General features: G+C 37.6%; 1 protein-coding gene across 14 annotated transcripts in view; it reads right to left on the bottom strand.

The window, feature by feature from the left end:
- Positions 1-17249, bottom strand: part of TRPM3 (transient receptor potential cation channel subfamily M member 3) — a 612777-nt gene that overhangs the window by 208213 nt on the left and 387315 nt on the right. The gene's annotated exons all lie outside the window — the stretch shown is intronic.

Here is a 17249-nt window from a genome sequence, read left to right on the forward strand (position 1 = left end):
ACTGGGGGCTTCTTGATTCAGCAAAGCCACAGACTTATATTTAAATTTTCTTTAGGAGTTTTCTAGTAATAGAGGTCTAAAAGTAGCCACAAAAGGGGGAATACAGTGTGTGGTTATTTTTCTTCTTATGCTATAGCCCCAAGTTTTTCAGACTCATTTAAGTAAAGGCTAGAGTGAGTAAGAAATAGAGCCAAGTGAGGTAGGTGTCTGAGCCATGAAGTATAAATACTACAAGATGTTGTTTTTATTCAGGAAATAGGGGAGATTCAAGTCATACAAATTCCTACATGCTGAACTTTTCTAGGATGCACATTTCCTTACATAGACGAGTCTCCTCTCAGTTTCTTCAGTTAAGTCAAAACGTGTTCCTCCTTCCCCATATATTTTTGCGTGTTAGTGTATTTCTTGAGCTGTTTTCATATTGTTTCTCTCCTTTCTGTGAAATGGTGTTTTTAAAAAAAATTTTGACCACGAAGTTGTAAGGATGTATGCCTTTACCTGACAATTATACCACAGGTAGACTGTTCAGTTAAGTTGAGAAGAATGAATCAATAGCTTGTATTTGTTCTAAAAATTAAAAATTAAATTAATCCTGGATAGGAGTTGCTTTTTTTTTTTTTAAAAGGAGTTAGTCCTCGACCACTAGTTTAATACCATCTCTATTTTGGGTGACCTGTTTCACCAGCAGGCCTGTTACTCTCCTTGACTAACTGTGTAAGTGCATATAATGCAATAAATTGCTTTTCTATATAAAAAATCAACTCACTGTGATAACCATATGGAAAAGAATATGAAAAATTATATATATATATGTATTAACTGAACCACTTTGCTGTAAAGTAGAAATTAACACAACACTGTAAATCAACTATACTTCAATAAAATAAAATTTAAAAATCAACTCAACATACATCTACATTTTTTTTTCAACTAATTTCAGGTCAGGCATAGAATGGGTGAGATCAGTATTGCAATCTTCTATAGAGGATAGAATACTATAATTAAGGCTCTATGATATGGTGCTTCTGGCTGGAATCCAGTTCTTTCATTTACTAGTTGAGGGACCTGAGGCAGGTTATCCCATCTCTTTAATCCTCCATCTCCTTATCTGTTGAAAGGGGATAGAATATGTCTTCATAGATTGATACGTTCAGAAAAAAGGCTTCCCAGGTGGCACTAGTGGTAAAGAGCACAACCTGCCAATGCAGGAGACTTAAGAGACATAGGTTTGATCCCTGGGTCGGAGAAAGGCGTGGCAATCCACTCCAGTATTTTTGCCTGGAAACTTCCATGGACAGAGAAGCCTGGAGGGCTACAGTAGTCCATTGGGTCTGAAAGAGTGGGACATGACTGATGCCACTTGGCACACATGCACACACACAAACTTAGAAAAAAAGATCAGGTACACAAAGCACCTAGCACTGTTTCTTGTACATAATAGGTGCTCAATAATAAGTAGTTTTTTGTTATTATTAAATACCCCAGGGGCTTTCACACCTGCAAGGAATCCTAATAATGCCCAGATCAGGGCTGAAGCAAAGTACTGGGCATGCAAATTAGCTGGAGGAGATAAATTCTATGGAGAAAAGAAAAATTACAGTAATCAATGTAATACACCACATTAACAAATTGAAAAATAAAAGCCATATGATTATCTCAATAGATGCAGAGAAAGCCTTTGACAAAATTCAACATCCATTTATGATAAAAACTCTCCAGAAAGCAGGAATAGAAGGAACATACCTCAACATAATAAAAGCTATATATGACAAACCCACAGCAAACATTATCCTCAATGGTGAAAAATTGAAAGCATTTCCTCTAAAGTCAGGAACAAGACAAGGGTGCCCACTTTCACCATTACTATTCAACATAGTTTTGGAAGTTTTGGCCACAGCAATCAGAGCAGAAAAAGAAATAAAAGTAATCCAAATTGGAAAAGAAGAAGTAAAACTCTCACTGTTTGCAGATGACATGATCCTCTACATAGAAAACCCTAAAGACTCCACCAGAAAATTACTAGAACTAATCAATGATTATAGTAAAGTTGCAGGATATAAAATCAATACACAGAAATCCCTTGCATTCCTATACACTAATAATGAGAAAACAGAAAGAGAAACTAAGGAAACAATTCCATTCACCATTGCAATGGAAAGAATAAAATACTTAGGAATATATCTACCTAAAGAAACTAAAGACCTATATATAGAAAACTATAAAACACTGGTGAAAGAAATCAAAGAGGACACTAATAGATGGAGAAATATACCATGTTCATGGATTGGAAGAATCAATATAGTGAAAATGAGTATACTACCCAAAGCAATTTATAGATTCAATGCAATCCCTATCAAGCTACCAATGGTATTTTTAACAGAGCTAGAACAAATAATTTCACAATTTGTATGGAAATACAAAAAACCTCGAATAGCCAAAGCTATCTTGAGAAAGAAGAATGGAACTGGAGGAATCAACCTACCTGACTTCAGGCTCTACTACAAAGCCACAGTTATCAGGACAGTATGGTACTGGCACAAAGACAGAAATATAGATCAATGGAACAAAATAGAAAGCCCAGAGATAAATCCACGCACATATGGACACCTTATCTTTGACAAAGGAGGCAAGAATACACAATGGATTAAAAACAATCTCTTTAACAAGTGGTGCTGGGAAAACTGGTCAACCACTTGTAAAAGAATGAAACTAGAGCACTTTCTAACACCATACACAAAAATAAACTCAAAATGGATTAAAGATCTAAACATAAGACCAGAAACTATAAAACTCCCAGAGGAAAACATAGGCAAAACACTCTCCGACATACATCACAGCAGGATCCTCTATGACCCATCTCCCAGAATATTGAAAATAAAAGCAAAAATAAACAAATGGGACCTAATTAAACTTAAAAGCTTCTGCACAACAAAGGAAACTATAAGCAAGATGAAAAGACAGCCTTCAGAAGGGGAGAAAATAATAGCAAATGAAGCAACTGACAAACAACTAGTCTCAAAAATATACAAGCAACTCCTACAGCTCAATTCCAGAAAAATAAATGACCCAATCAAAAAATGGGCCAAAGAACTAAATAGACATTTCTCCAAAGAAGACATACAGATGGCTAACAAACACATGAAAAGATGCTCAATATCACTCATTATCAGAGAAATGCAAATCAAAACCACTATGAGGTACCATTTCACGCCAGTCAGAATGGCTGTGATCCAAAAGTCTACAAATAATAAATGCTGGAGAGGGCATGGAGAAAAGGGAACCCTCTTACACTGTTGGTGGGAATGCAAACTAGTACAGCCACTATGGAGAACAGTGTGGAGATTCCTTAAAAAACTGGAAATAGAACTGCCTTATGATCCAGCAATCCTACTGCTGGGCATACACACTGAGGAAACCAGAAGGGAAAGAGACACGTGTACCCCAATGTTCATTGCAGCACTGTTTATAATAGCCAGGACATGGAAGCAACCTAGATGTCCATCAGCAGATGAATGGATAAGAAAGCAGTGGTACATATACACAATGGAGTATTACTCAGCCATTAAAAAGAATACATTTGAATCAGTTCTAATGAGGTGGATGAAACTGGAGCCCATTATACAGAGTGAAGTAAGCCAGAAAGAAAAACACCAATACAGTATAGTAACGCATATATATGGAATTTAGAAAGATGGTAACAATAACCCTGTATACGAGATAGCAAAAGAGACACTGATGTATAGAACAGTCTTTTGGACTCTGTGGGAGAGGGAGAGGGTGGGATGATTTGGGAGAATGGCAATGAAACAAGTCGCCAGTCCAGGTTCGATGCACGATACTGGATGCTTGGGGCTGGTGCACTGGGATGACCCAGAGGGATGGTATGGGGAGGGAGGAGGGAGGAGGGCTCAGGATGGGGAACACATGTATACCTGTGGCGGATTCATTTTGGTATTTGGCAAAACCAGTACAATATTGTAAAGTTAAAAAAAAAAAGTTGGATGGAGCAGGTCTGTGAATGGGATGGAAAAGGCTATAATTCAAGACCACTTAGAAGGGTATCAATGAAGAGAATTCATTAGCTCATATTAAATTCTCTAGGCCAGAATACTGGAGTGGGTAGCCCTTTCCTTCTCCAGGGGATCTTTCCAACTCAAGGAAATGAACCCAGGTCTCTCACATTGCAGGTGGATTCTTTACCAGCTGAGCCAGAAGGGAAGCCCAAGAATACTGGAGTGGGTAGCCTATCCCTTCTCCAGTGGATCTTTCCAACCCAGGAATCAAATCGGGGTCTCCTGCATCATAGGTGGATTCTTTACCAACTGAGCTATCAGGGAAGCCCTCATTCTGTTCATCAGTGTCAAGTAAAAACAAACAAGTGATGCTAAGATACCCTAAAGCCACTACTCTCTATAATTTAAAATCATCTTGAAGTCAAATATGTTATAGGATCATAACTCTTACTTGACCTAGATCTCCTCCTGAATCTTATATTTTGATATTTCTGGAGTCTGTGTGTTCTAGGAAAAGTGCTAATCTGAAAATCCTGCTGAGGAATTCAAAGCTCAGGATAAAAGAATGATACAACTTCACAACAACCACTTTACAGATGAAGAATCTGAAGTCTTCAGAGTTAAACTGACTCATTAAAAATTATAAGCTGAAAGCATCAGAGCTGGGCTTAAAGGGCAAGAGAATCAGAAGGAATGATCTTTGATAAATTATACTAATCTAAATATACAGTCTCAACTCAGTGTAGTAAAGTTAGTGATTTGTTTAAATGACTAGACACAAGAAGAGATTTCTTCTGTTGTATCACTGAGACAGGATTTTAGATATCTTATGTGTAAGGAGACTGAGGAATGTGGTTTCAAGGATCCACCACCACTCTCTCAGAGTTACTTTCTTAACTTAGCAGACGCCCAAAGTTCCTTTTAGTTAATTAAAAGGCAAATATTTTACTCAATAATTAGAAGCCCTGAGAACACCTCTTGGGATAAGCGATATTTAATATTAAATTCACTTAGCTGTAACCGACTGATATTGGTTTTCAGGAAGAACTACCTGACTAGGAAGTTGGAGAAGATATGAATAGAATGCAGAAAAGTGACCAACAGACAGAAATTACTTTGCCCAAGCTTTTACTGAGGATCAGCTTCAGATACAAATGGCTTCTACCAGCTAAGACGTATTAGAAATAGTACCTCTGACCCTGTTTGCACATCTAACCTAGAAAAGTTGTTTACCTGTGCTTTTCCTGAAGGTTTCCATCTAGCAATGTCAGGTAATTAGACTGATCTTCAAGAAGCTGCCTATTACTGGGCAATGCACATACCTTGATGGCATAGTCTGCTCTCTGGCAAATTCCACCTACCACTTCCCACAGAGTGATGTGTCTTACATTTCTTTCTTTATACCTACCTACCTACCTGTCTATCTGTCTATCTCTCTACTTTTTTAAACCCAGTCTACAATCCTGAGCCAGATATATTAAACAGAAGGCATAGATACATATACAAAAGGAGACAGAAGTAGGTGGTGAGTTGGGGTTGAGGGTGGTGGTAAGAGAAGCAATTAATACATTTTATAAGACAAAGTTTGTGCTATACATCTTATACTTGGCACTTCATAAAGACAGATTAATTTCAGATAATCCTAACTAGACTGTAACTCCTTGGATGCATGGATTACATGTTAATAGAAAGGAGTACTTATGGACTCCTCCTCTCTATGTTTATGGAGATGCTGAAGACCGCGGCTTTTCCTCTGCCCCTCTTATCTTACTTCCCTCACCCCTCTCCTTTTCCCCTTGTATATCACTTTTAAAAATGTTATACATGTTTATTATGTTTATTACCTATTATCTATCTAACCTTGCTAAAATTTAAAATGTAAGCTCCACAACAGCAAAAATGTTTGTTTATTTGGCTCACAAGTATGTTTTTGCCCATATCTAGAATACTGCCTGGAACATGGTAGGTGTCCAACAATATTGGATGCCTGAGTACATGATGTTGGTTGGATGTAAGAATGTAATTTAAAAATGAAGGGGACAATTTCTAATAACAGTGGAAATCTGTCAGACATTCAAGGGTTCTCAGTGCGGTAGAATCCAATTATAGAAATGTCAGAGCTGTGCTAGCTATTAGCCACATGTGGCAATTCAAACTTAAACTTATTACAATTAAATAAAATTTAAAATTCAATTTCTTAGTCACTCTAGCCACAATTCAATGGCTCAGTGCCTATCTGATTGGACAGCAGAGATAATAGGACATTTCCATCATCACAGAAAGTTCTATTGGACAGCGTACTCTTGAGGCAGACAGAGGTGCTGAGTCCTCAGCCTGAGGCACGGACCTAACAGGACACTAAGGTGGAAAATCCTGAACAGTGTTGGCTGCATCTCTACAACGTTTCTTCTTCCCCTTGCCTTTGGTTATGAATGTGCCCAAGAGTTGAAACTGAATTGTTGCCAAAGGATACAGAGACTGCCACATGGTCAGGTAGCTTCTCTGTTGCCAAAATTGTAAGGAAAAAACACTCTGATTTCATTCCAAGTGAAATCCCATCAGTGAATACTGCACATAGCCAAGCAAGAGGAACAGTCAAACTTTTATTGCTTTAGGCCCTGTATAAAAGACAGAATCAGAGCTGGCTTGAGATGTATAGGCTCCTTGGGCAGGCAAAAATGTTGGCACCTCTCAACTGACCTGCTTTAAATGCTGGTCCAATGTTTAATTCAAAGGAGAAGTTAACCAGCATGCAAAGCAAGAAGGAGAATGTGGAAGCTGGGTGCGGACCCCTCTGTTGTCTGGAGTAACGCAGATCTGAGGCAAGTAAACCTCTTGCAGTTTCTGGATCTCATTTTCACTATGGGACAAGACATGCAGCTCCTAAGAGCTGACATTCCAGCCGCATCTGCCTGGACAGACCACTCAAGCTGTTTGATGCTGAACTTTCCTCACCTCTCCTCAATTTCCTCATTCATAAAATTGAGATAATCATCATAGCTAACTCAAAATGTTTATGTATCTAGATCAGGCTCTTGTATGTAGATCTTTACAAAAATAGCAACTTAAATCCCTCAAGTATGCACTTGTGGGGAGGGTCAGGGATGTGGAGGAAAAGAAGTGTAGTAGCTCAGTCATGTCTGACTCTTTGCAACTCTATGGACTGTAGCCCACCAGGTTTCTCTATCCATGGGGATTCCCCAGGCAAGAATATTGGAGTGGGTTGCTATGCCCTTCTCCAGGGGATCTCCCCAATCCAGGGATCAAACCCAGGTCTCCCACATTGCAGGCAGATTCTTTACCATCTGAGCCTCCAGGGAAGCCTGGAGGAAAAGGAATAGGAAATACCAATTCTCTTCTAAAGTAATTGTAAAAATATTCCTTCTAACCCCACATCCTACGCTATGAGATGTTGGGACAAATGTAATTTTATCTATTTTTGTATGTATTCTGTGATGAATTAGTTCCTAGCTTTAAAAAAAAAGTTATTCTTTTTTCTAGCAAATTAGCCATTGGCAATTGCACTTCGTCCTTCAGTTCAGCTCCAAACATCGCCCTACAATAAAGAGCTTCCTGTTGTTCATATCCTGTTTATTACGCTTGTGTGAAAAGGTTCATATCATTGGGTAATTTAAACACTGATGTGCTTCACAGTGTTGATAAAAAATTGACTTATTTACTAAGCATCTTTTAGGCAGATAAGTTTCTTATTTTCCCCTTGGTTTCATAATTCAGTGTGCTGCTTGATGACTGCCTGGTAGTAACATATGCAGGCTACTTACAAGATTTTGTTTTTATTCTAGAATAAGAGTAGACATCTGTGATATTTTGACTAGTTTTCCTTCTTTGCACCATTGCTAATCTATCACAGTAATCTTTCTTCTGAGTCCAGATGTGGTCTCAGAATCATTCTCAACACATCATTCTACGACGTCTCTATCAGTTGATTATTGTTGACACTCAAAACAAAAACTTGTTATCCCTCCACCAGAAATTATAAAATCTCAAATATATTATCAGAGGGGGAAAACGAAGATCATAGAGTCAAAGAGCTCCAAACATTAGCTGGTCTCCAAGGTACTGAACTATGGTTTCCATGGTTTTAGAGAAGCTGATTTTTTATTTTTCACTTAAGACCTTTAGGGGTCACTGCTCATGGATGGACACTTCATTTACATTGAATAAATCCAAAAACACAATGAACGTGTATATCAACTCAAGGATGGTTGTCCAACAATTAGGACAGTAAAGGAAAGGCTTTATTGAAGCTGAATGGAGACTTTTCTGGACAACAGAAGTATAAACTTGTGTTAACCTTGGAGTCCTACTTCAATGCATCTTTAGTGTTTCTCTGGATGAAGAAGCTTTTATAAGAAGGCAGTTACTGCTGTAAATAGTTTTCATAAACCCTGTGGTTCATAATCAACATCTGAGAATTACACAGGGAATCTGACGAAAATCCATTAAAAACATCCCAAACATTATCTATTATTAATGACACTACTGGGTGAGATGTTAATACACTGTATTTTTAGCAGCTGCATGTTCTAATGTCCACCAGATTGATTTAGAATTCATCTCCTCTAAGGTAGAAGGATTAAATACCAGGACAGTTTATTATCTGTACCTCACTCAGATAATTTTTAAATGTATTTGTTGGTTTTAAAGCTCTCATGAGACAGAAACTATGCACTGAACTTCAGAAAGAAAAATTTCCTAGAAATTAAGTGGGTAAAGAAATGTCATGTCAATCCTATGTATAACTAGATCACTTTGCTGTACAGCAGAAATTAACACAACATTGTAAATCACCTGTACTTCAATAAAGTAAGTTTTTAAAAAGTTTCTGAAAGTGTTGTCCATGGACCCTCTCATTGGAATCAGCTGGGGTTTTGTTTTCAAATACAGTTTCCTGCATTCCAGCCCAGCTACACTGAATCAGGATACTTAGGGGACTCTGTCTTTTATTGCTTTCCAAGTGATTCTAAGCCATGCCTAAATGTGATGACCACATGCTTATTTGGAGTTTTTTCTATGTAACAAATGGCTGAGAGTCAGCTAAGCAAATCTCAGAGGAACCTAACTGATACCTCTGAAGTCTTCGCTTGCATTGATGCGCTATCTGAAAGTTGTGAGCAGTGGTTCCCTAAAAGAGATTTCTTTATGGTGATGGATTACCCAGCTCTGTGTTTTTCTCATGTTTGCTCTTTATTTCAAGGCACATTTCCCCAACTTGGAATTGAGCAATTCTAAAGTAAATTTAATCAATATAGAGAATGTGTTGGTCAATTTAGATCAATAAAAGTTTTCACTGGCACTTTCCTCAATAAATAAGTTAATGCTTCATTATCCCCATGTAGACATGGAGGGATCAAATAGCAAACTCTAAGGAAAAAAATATTTATTTTATTTTGCACTTGCCTAAACAAACAAAGCTATTCTAGCCTTGTGGAACTTAGATACAATGACATAAGTACCCATATAACTATATCTTTATATATCCCACAAGTGGAAAACCTGAAGTAATACTCTCTTTATAAAACTTTCTCCATCTACTCCAACCTATGCCTCTTTCTGCTTTTTGGAACGCAGTAACATCTAATTGAAAATTATTTTTTATTGTACTAGCTCAATTGTACATCTCAAGCAAAGGCCTAAAACAAGCATTTGAAAAATATCTGGTGATTGATTGATTTGAAAAGTGATGTTATCAGTCCTACTGTTAGGTTTTCACTTAAAATTTAAACACACATACATATATATATTATTTATATGTTAATATATATACTTAATTATATTTAATCAATTTTATAATATTAAATTAACATATCAATTCCATTACATTGAATTTAAGTATATATAAATTCAGTTTAATAAAATATATATACACACACACTGAACATTATACTATCTCATATAATTTGTCCCCTTTACCAGCTTTCCTTCAACCAGTTCAGACTGGTTCTTTTTTCTGTGTTGAGCTGGATAAAAGAGGGTCATATGTTAGCTTTTCCCTGATCATTCATACTGACTCTCAGTTTAGATATAGTATTTGATGGGAAAGGGGAAAAGCAGCAATTGAGTTATTATATTGCCATTTTGTGGATAATTAACATAAATGTTTCCACTGACTGAATAGATTCTCATGAGGAATGCCACACTCAAGAGCTGTGTGCTCTGGTAACACTTTATACATTTATCATGTATACTATGAATACATGTATACTAGCTATTGGTACTCATGCCTGTGTTGTAGATTTCCAATTAATCTCCAATGTGCCACATCCTGCCTATCCTCTTACAGTGAAATGTTAACTTGGAAAGCAGTTTACAAAGGCAGCACTTTAAAAAATAAATAAATAAAGCCACCAGTATTCTGTGTCTGTACAAGATGTTTCCAACTTTTCTTAACTTCCCTTCTGAGGTCACAAGACAGAATCCAGTTTTGACACGCTTTTTATAGAAAATTCTAGAAAAGAGACAAGGCAAGATGAAATTAACAACAAATAAAATGGACACAAAGTTGGCATGCTTGCTATTTGTTTCCTTCTTTCTCACTTGACATTCCAATTATGTCTAAATCACGCTGGAGTACAATCCATCAAGATCAATTACTTTCTTTGGACAGGTCTTACAGAGACAAATTATAGGCCTGTGGCATCCTTCAGCTTTAGCTAGAACTCTCCTGAGCAGCAGAAGGAACCAGTGGCCACCACCCAGAAAGATATGCCTTAGGGAATAGAGTCTAGACCTGGGGTTCTAAAATGATACTTTGCTGATGGACTTTCTCCTGTCTTTGGTCATTCTGATGTTCTTTGGAAAGTAGCAAACTTGTCACATCTCTGTTAAGACACAGTGATATAATTTGAAGCCATGGAACAAAATTTTCCTTCATTTCTACTTTGTGTTTCATTTATGCCTTTACTTCATCTAATCCAAAGATGTAGGGACCCCACTGTTGTGTTGTTGCTATTTAGTCACTGAGTCATGTCTGACTCTTTGTGACGCCACGGACCGTAGCCCGACAGGCTCCTCCGTACCTGGGATTTCCCAGGCAGAAATACTGGAGTGGGTGGCCATTTCCTTCTCCAGGGGATCTTCCTGACCCAGGGAATTCATTTTTCCTGTTTTGGCAGGTAGATTCTTTACTGCTGAGCCACCAAGGAAGTTCCCTTTAAAGAGACAAATCAGACTTTTATCTTGAATACATTATTTACCTCCTATATTTGAAAGCAAGCCATTGCTCATTTATTCTTCACAATACCTGAGGCAAATTCCACTGGCACATAAGCATGTGAAGTCTATTTGTGTTTGCCCCATTGATAATCTTCCAAAAGTTATGACTACTTAAAACTTTAAGGTTTTCTGCCTCTTTGAGTTCTGCTTCTTGCCTCAGGTATCTAAAAATGGTAAATCCAGGTGATAATTTTGGGCATAAACTTGACAAAATAAACACAAACATCAATAATACAATTTGGATGAATAAGGGGCATCATCTCAGGACACACATTCATTCAGATGTCTTTTTCAGGCTGACATTTTTCATCGGTGAGTACTTGCTCATTAACTGATAAATGAAGGGCTAGATCATATTTCTCTGAAATCTGAGACTTGAGTTGACAATTATCAAGCAAAGTAATCTTTGGCTTGCACTTCAGGCACCTACAATTGGAAAGGTATTCCTGACTAGGAGTAAAGCTGGTCATCTCAGTCAACACAGCACAAAGGGAATCCTAGTATTTAAAAACTGAGGTAGTTGAATCTAATGCTACTTGGATAGCATTCATCTATTTATGCTTGCAGTGCTGAGTCATTCATGATGCAGAAATAACATTTGATAATATTTCTAAAGCAATGAAATTAGTCAGGGAAAGTGACTTGTGACTCATTCTAAACTAAGACAGATGAGAAATAGAAAATCCAGTACATCAATAAGGACAAAAACAAAGTCTGCCCATTTTTTTCTGGTAGTATATGCCTCAGAACAGAGATGGGGAGAAAAGATAAAAATAAGAATTTAATTGCCACTGTCTCCTAGTTTATCCAAACTCACAGCACTGGGAGAGATAGTCTGCCTTTTTATACCACACATAATCTCATCTACAAAAGTTAATCAGTTTTTCCAATCATAATTTGCTTCCAGAGTCATTCCCTTTCAGATTCATGTTTTTGAAAGATGGTTATTAGCAGAGACTTTAAAGTCAAAATATCAAGTTCACAAAAGTTAAGATACAAAGTGTGTAAATTTTTTTTCACAACTTTAGGATTATGAAATTGAAAAGCTTTAGAGCTGAATATAAAAATTTATAGTCCTTAGGCCTATATTATTTAACAACTTGTAAATGAAGTTAAAATTTTAAAAATCATATTTACATTTCTAAAGTAACTGAAAAATAAAAATAAACTATTTAAACCCCAATTCAGGTTTCATAAACCAAGTATATATGTTCCCTATATTCAACATTATATGTACAATCACATACTTTTATTTGCATGCTGCTGTCGCTGCTAAGTCGCTTCAGTCGTGTCTGACTCTGTGTGACCCCATAGACAGCAGCCCACCAGGCTCCCCCGTCCCTGGGATTCTCCAGGCAAGAACACTGGAGTGGGTTGCCATTTCCTTCTCCAACACATGAAAGTGAAAAGTGAAAGTGAAGTAGCTCAGTCGTGTCCGACTCTTCGAGACCCCATGGACTGCAGCATAGGTCTGTTTATATGAACATAGTTATGCATTTATATTTACTTGTAGTGAAATATGTCTCGACTCTTTTGGACTTTGTTGAAAATCAAAGAAAAAATGCTTCTTGATAAATAAAGTCCAGCTGGGCAATTTTTTTTTTTTTTAAGCATATAATAGGCACACTAATGATTTTTTAAATTGGCTGCACATGTGTGGTTGGACAATTTCTTATCAAGTTAAATAAACATGATTAATTCTGGCAGTTATTCAGAGGGCACACAGAAACATTATGAATGCATTTTATCATGTTAAATTTACAAATGCTTTCCTGAAGCAGGACATACTTCTATCATAATGTTAATATATATATATATTTAGATTTAGGGCTTTCCTTGTGGCTCAGATGGTAAAGAATCCATCCACAATGTAGGAGACCTGAGTTTGATCCCTGGTAAGATCCCCTGGAGAAGGGAAAGGATACCCACTCCAGTGTTCTGGTCTGGAGAATTTCATGGACTGTATAGTTCATGGGGTCGCAAAGAGTCAGACATGACTGAGTGACTTTCACTCACTCATATTTAGATTAGCAAATATAATGTTCCCTTTTAGTTTTCTATGTTCTTAATAATCATTTTTAAATTTTTCTGAAAATTATTAAAGTTTTAGTTTTAATAATTCTAAAGATATAAAAATATCTTAACTCTTTATCTTCATATCAGTTACACTCATTATAGGGCATGGTATTTCTGACTTTTAATTTTAGAGTTGGGGTATGATGATCTGGGTGGGGGAAGGAAAAGAATCCATATGACGTAGAGCTGATCTGCTTGTATTTCAGTTTGTAACCAGACATGCGTTGATTTTATCTTTTTGGAGCACACAGAAAAATAATAAATTATAGCAAAAAGAGAAAGCTGAAGGCAGCTTAAGTATACTTATATATTTAAAAGATAGTATCACTGAAGTACTATATGAATAAACAATAGAGCATATACCACAAAACGCATTTCAGTAAATTTTTATAATATACTGAACTGGCCTGGGATCATGGGCTGTATGGCCTTGACAAAGCACTTAATTTCTTTGTGTATCTGTCCTCTAGGTTAAATAATATATACAGCCATGTCCAGCACCAAATGTGTAATATTTCTCTTATATTAAAACAGAATCAGGAAAAGCAGCTTATCAGAGATTTCAACATTTTTCAAGGTACCCAACCCAAGACAACGACAAAAAAACAAGCATAAGGTCCATATTTTCATTGTATATAAACCTGGAAATCTGAAGTGCTGAGGTTTCTCAAAAGGAAACATGCATTCTGAGTGCAAACTTATATCCACTTTGTAGGAATACAACAAAATAATGCCATCACTAAGACAAAAAAAGTGCCAAAGCTAAAGGCTATATACATTCTTTAATAACCGATTGTTATATTTAAATTAATGAGAACTATGTGTGAGTTTTTAATAAAAGCAAAGCATCATTGGACATGAGTTTGAACAAGCTCTGGGATGGGAGATGGTGAAGGATAGGGAAGTCTGGCGTGCTGCAGTCTAAGGAGTCAGAGTTGGGCACGACTGAGCGACTGAACAACAAAGCATAGCTGAGGATCTTCAACTTTTATTGGTGACAGACACAGGACCATGTAAGCAAATATTCTCTGTTTAGATTGTTCACTATAAAATGGACTTATACTTACTATTAAAGAAGATAATGATAACTTCATCAAATTTGCCAGAAAGCAAACTCTAACTTGGTGCTTTTTTCTTTTAATATCAAAAGCTTTAACAGGGCCTAAAGTCACTGGAGAAGGCGATGGCACCCAACTCCAGCACTCTTGCCTGGAAAATCCCATGGATGGAGGGGCCTGGTGGGCTGCAGTCCATGCGGTCAGGAAGAGTAGGACACTACTGAGTGACTTCACTTTCACTTTCATGCATTGGAGAAGGAAATGGCAACCCACTCCAGTGTTCTTGCCTGGAGAATCCCAGGGACGGGGGAGTCTGGTGGGCTGCCGTCTTTGGGGTCGCACAGAGTCAGACACCACTGAAGTGACTTAACAGCAGCAGCAGCAGCAGCAGCAAAGTCACTGTCAGTGTTCACAATGTTAAGCTGAGAGCTCTGTGCCTCTGATTTTCTTCCTTTCACATGCCTAGGTACATGTACTAAGGGTTAGTACATGTACTAACTAAGGGAAGTGTGCTGTTTAATGCCTTGATGGTGTGCTCGGCTGGTGGCAAAGACAAGAGGAGGAATGGGGAGAGGAAAAATGGCATTGAGTTGCCATGCTGAGTCTATTTTAAGTCAGGCTGGGTGAGGGAGAGGTGCCAGAGGGAGTGGCCTGAGTAGACAAACTCACCTGTCATTACTCTTATTATAATGATACACTTGTCAGTTTATAAGACTTGCTATGAACTCTTTGAGGGTAGAAATAGCTTTTTTTTTTTTTTTTTCCATATCTCAGTGCATGGCACCCAGTAGACACTAACTGTATATTTATGGAAGGGATGAATAAAAGATGTCCAATTCCTTTGGGGTTTCTTTCTCCAACTACTTCCATGAGTTAGGAGAACGGATTAGGTTAGGAAATTCCTTATTTAAAGCTTCAATAGCTCCTTTGAGTTCTCCTCCTTAAAGTCACCCACACCTTCAGATGAATTACTTCTAATCATCTGCAGGAGGGGATCTCAGATGCAGGGGATGGCTCTGCAAGGAAGTCCTCCAAGGGGTTGGTGCTTTGGACTGTTGAAAGCAGCATGCAGAAGGGAGCTGCTAGATCAAGGAAAGTGTGTGAAGGATTCAAGATCAGTTTACACAGGACCAGAGTGGTTACCATTACAGACAGTCCACTCTCCAAGCCAGTCTAGAGGGATATGATGGGACAGGGCACCAAACGCTTTTGTAAACATTTAGTATTTGTACACACATAGCAGCTTGGGGAAGCTGGTGTTTGGAGGTCAAGCCTGGAAATTGCACATCCTAGCTTCTCTCAAGTTGCTAACCTGCATTATATGGTCCAGGTTAGTTGTGCTTCACATGTAAAAACCCAGTTCCTATGCTTTTCAGCCATTTGTGTGTCTTCTTTGGAGAAATGTCAGTTTAGATCTTCTGCCCATTTTTTGATTTTTTTTTTTTGACGTTGAGGTGCACAAGCTGTATATTTTAGAGATTAATCCCTTGTCAGTTGCATAGTTTGCAAATATTTTCTCCCATTCTGTAGGTTATGTTTTCATGTTGTTTATGGTTTCCTTTGGTGTGCAAAAGTTGTTAAGTTTAATTAGATCTCATTTGTTTATTTTTATTTTAATTACTCTAGGAGGTGGGTCAAAAAAGACATCATTGCAATTTAAGTCAGAGAGTGTTCTGCCTATGTTTTCCTTTAAGAGTGTTATAGTATCCATCCTTACATTTAGGTCTTTAATTCACTTGGAGTTTATTTTTGTGTATGGTGTTAGAGAGTGTTTTAATTTCATTCTTTTTCAAATGGCTTCTCAGTTTTCCCAGCACCACTTATTGAAAAGACTGTCTTTTCTCCATTGCATCTTCTTGCTTCCTTTGTCACAGATTAGACCATAGGTGCATGGGTTTATCTCTGGACTTTCCATCTTATTCCACTGAGCTATATTTCTGTTTTTGTTCTAGTAACATACTGTTTTAATGACTATAGCTTTGTAATATAGCTTTCAAACTGCAATGAGGTATCACCTCACACCTGTCAGAATGGCCATCATTAAAAATCTACAAACAATAAATGCTGGAGAGGGTGTGGAGATTGATGGTGGAGATACACTGTTGATGGTAATGTAAATTGGTGCAGCTACTATGGAGAAAGTAGGGAGGTTCCTTAAAAAACTAAAAATAGAGCTACCATATGATCTAGCAATCCCAGTCCTTGGCATATATCTGGAGAGAACCATAATTCAAAAAGGACACACACATTCGAATGTTCATTGAAGTACTGTCTCCAACAGCTGAGAGGTGGAAGCAACCTAAGTATCAACTGGCAGAGGAATGGATAAAGAAGATATGGTATACATATATAATGGAATATTATGCAGTCATTAAAAAGAATGAAATAATGCCACATGCAGCAACATGAATGGACCCAGAGAGTATTATACTAAGTCTAGAAAGCCAGGCAGAGAAAATCATATAATATCACTTATATGTGCTGCTGCTGCTGCTGCTAAGCTGCTTCAGTCGTGTCCGACTCTGTGTGACCCCATAGATGGCAGCCCACCAGGCTCACATCCCTGGGATTCTCCAGGCAAGAACACTGGAGAGGGTTGCCATTTCCTCCTCTAGTGCATGAAAGTGAAAAGTGAAAGTGAAGTCGCTCAGTCGTGTCTGACTCTTAGTGACCCCATGGACTGCAGCCTACCAGGCTCCTCCGTCCATGGGATTTTCCAGGCAAGAGTACTGGAGTGGGGTGCCATTGCCTTCTCCGTCACTTATATGTGGAATCTAATAAAAATGATACAAATGAACCTATTTACAAAACAGAAACCAACTCACAAATCTCAAAATCAAATGTATGATCACCAAAGGGAAAACAC

This window comes from Bos grunniens, chromosome 8 (assembly GCF_055505025.1).
Source record: "Bos grunniens cultivar Pamir isolate PY7600 chromosome 8, Bosgru_T2T1.0, whole genome shotgun sequence".
NCBI lineage: Eukaryota > Metazoa > Chordata > Mammalia > Artiodactyla > Bovidae > Bos > Bos grunniens.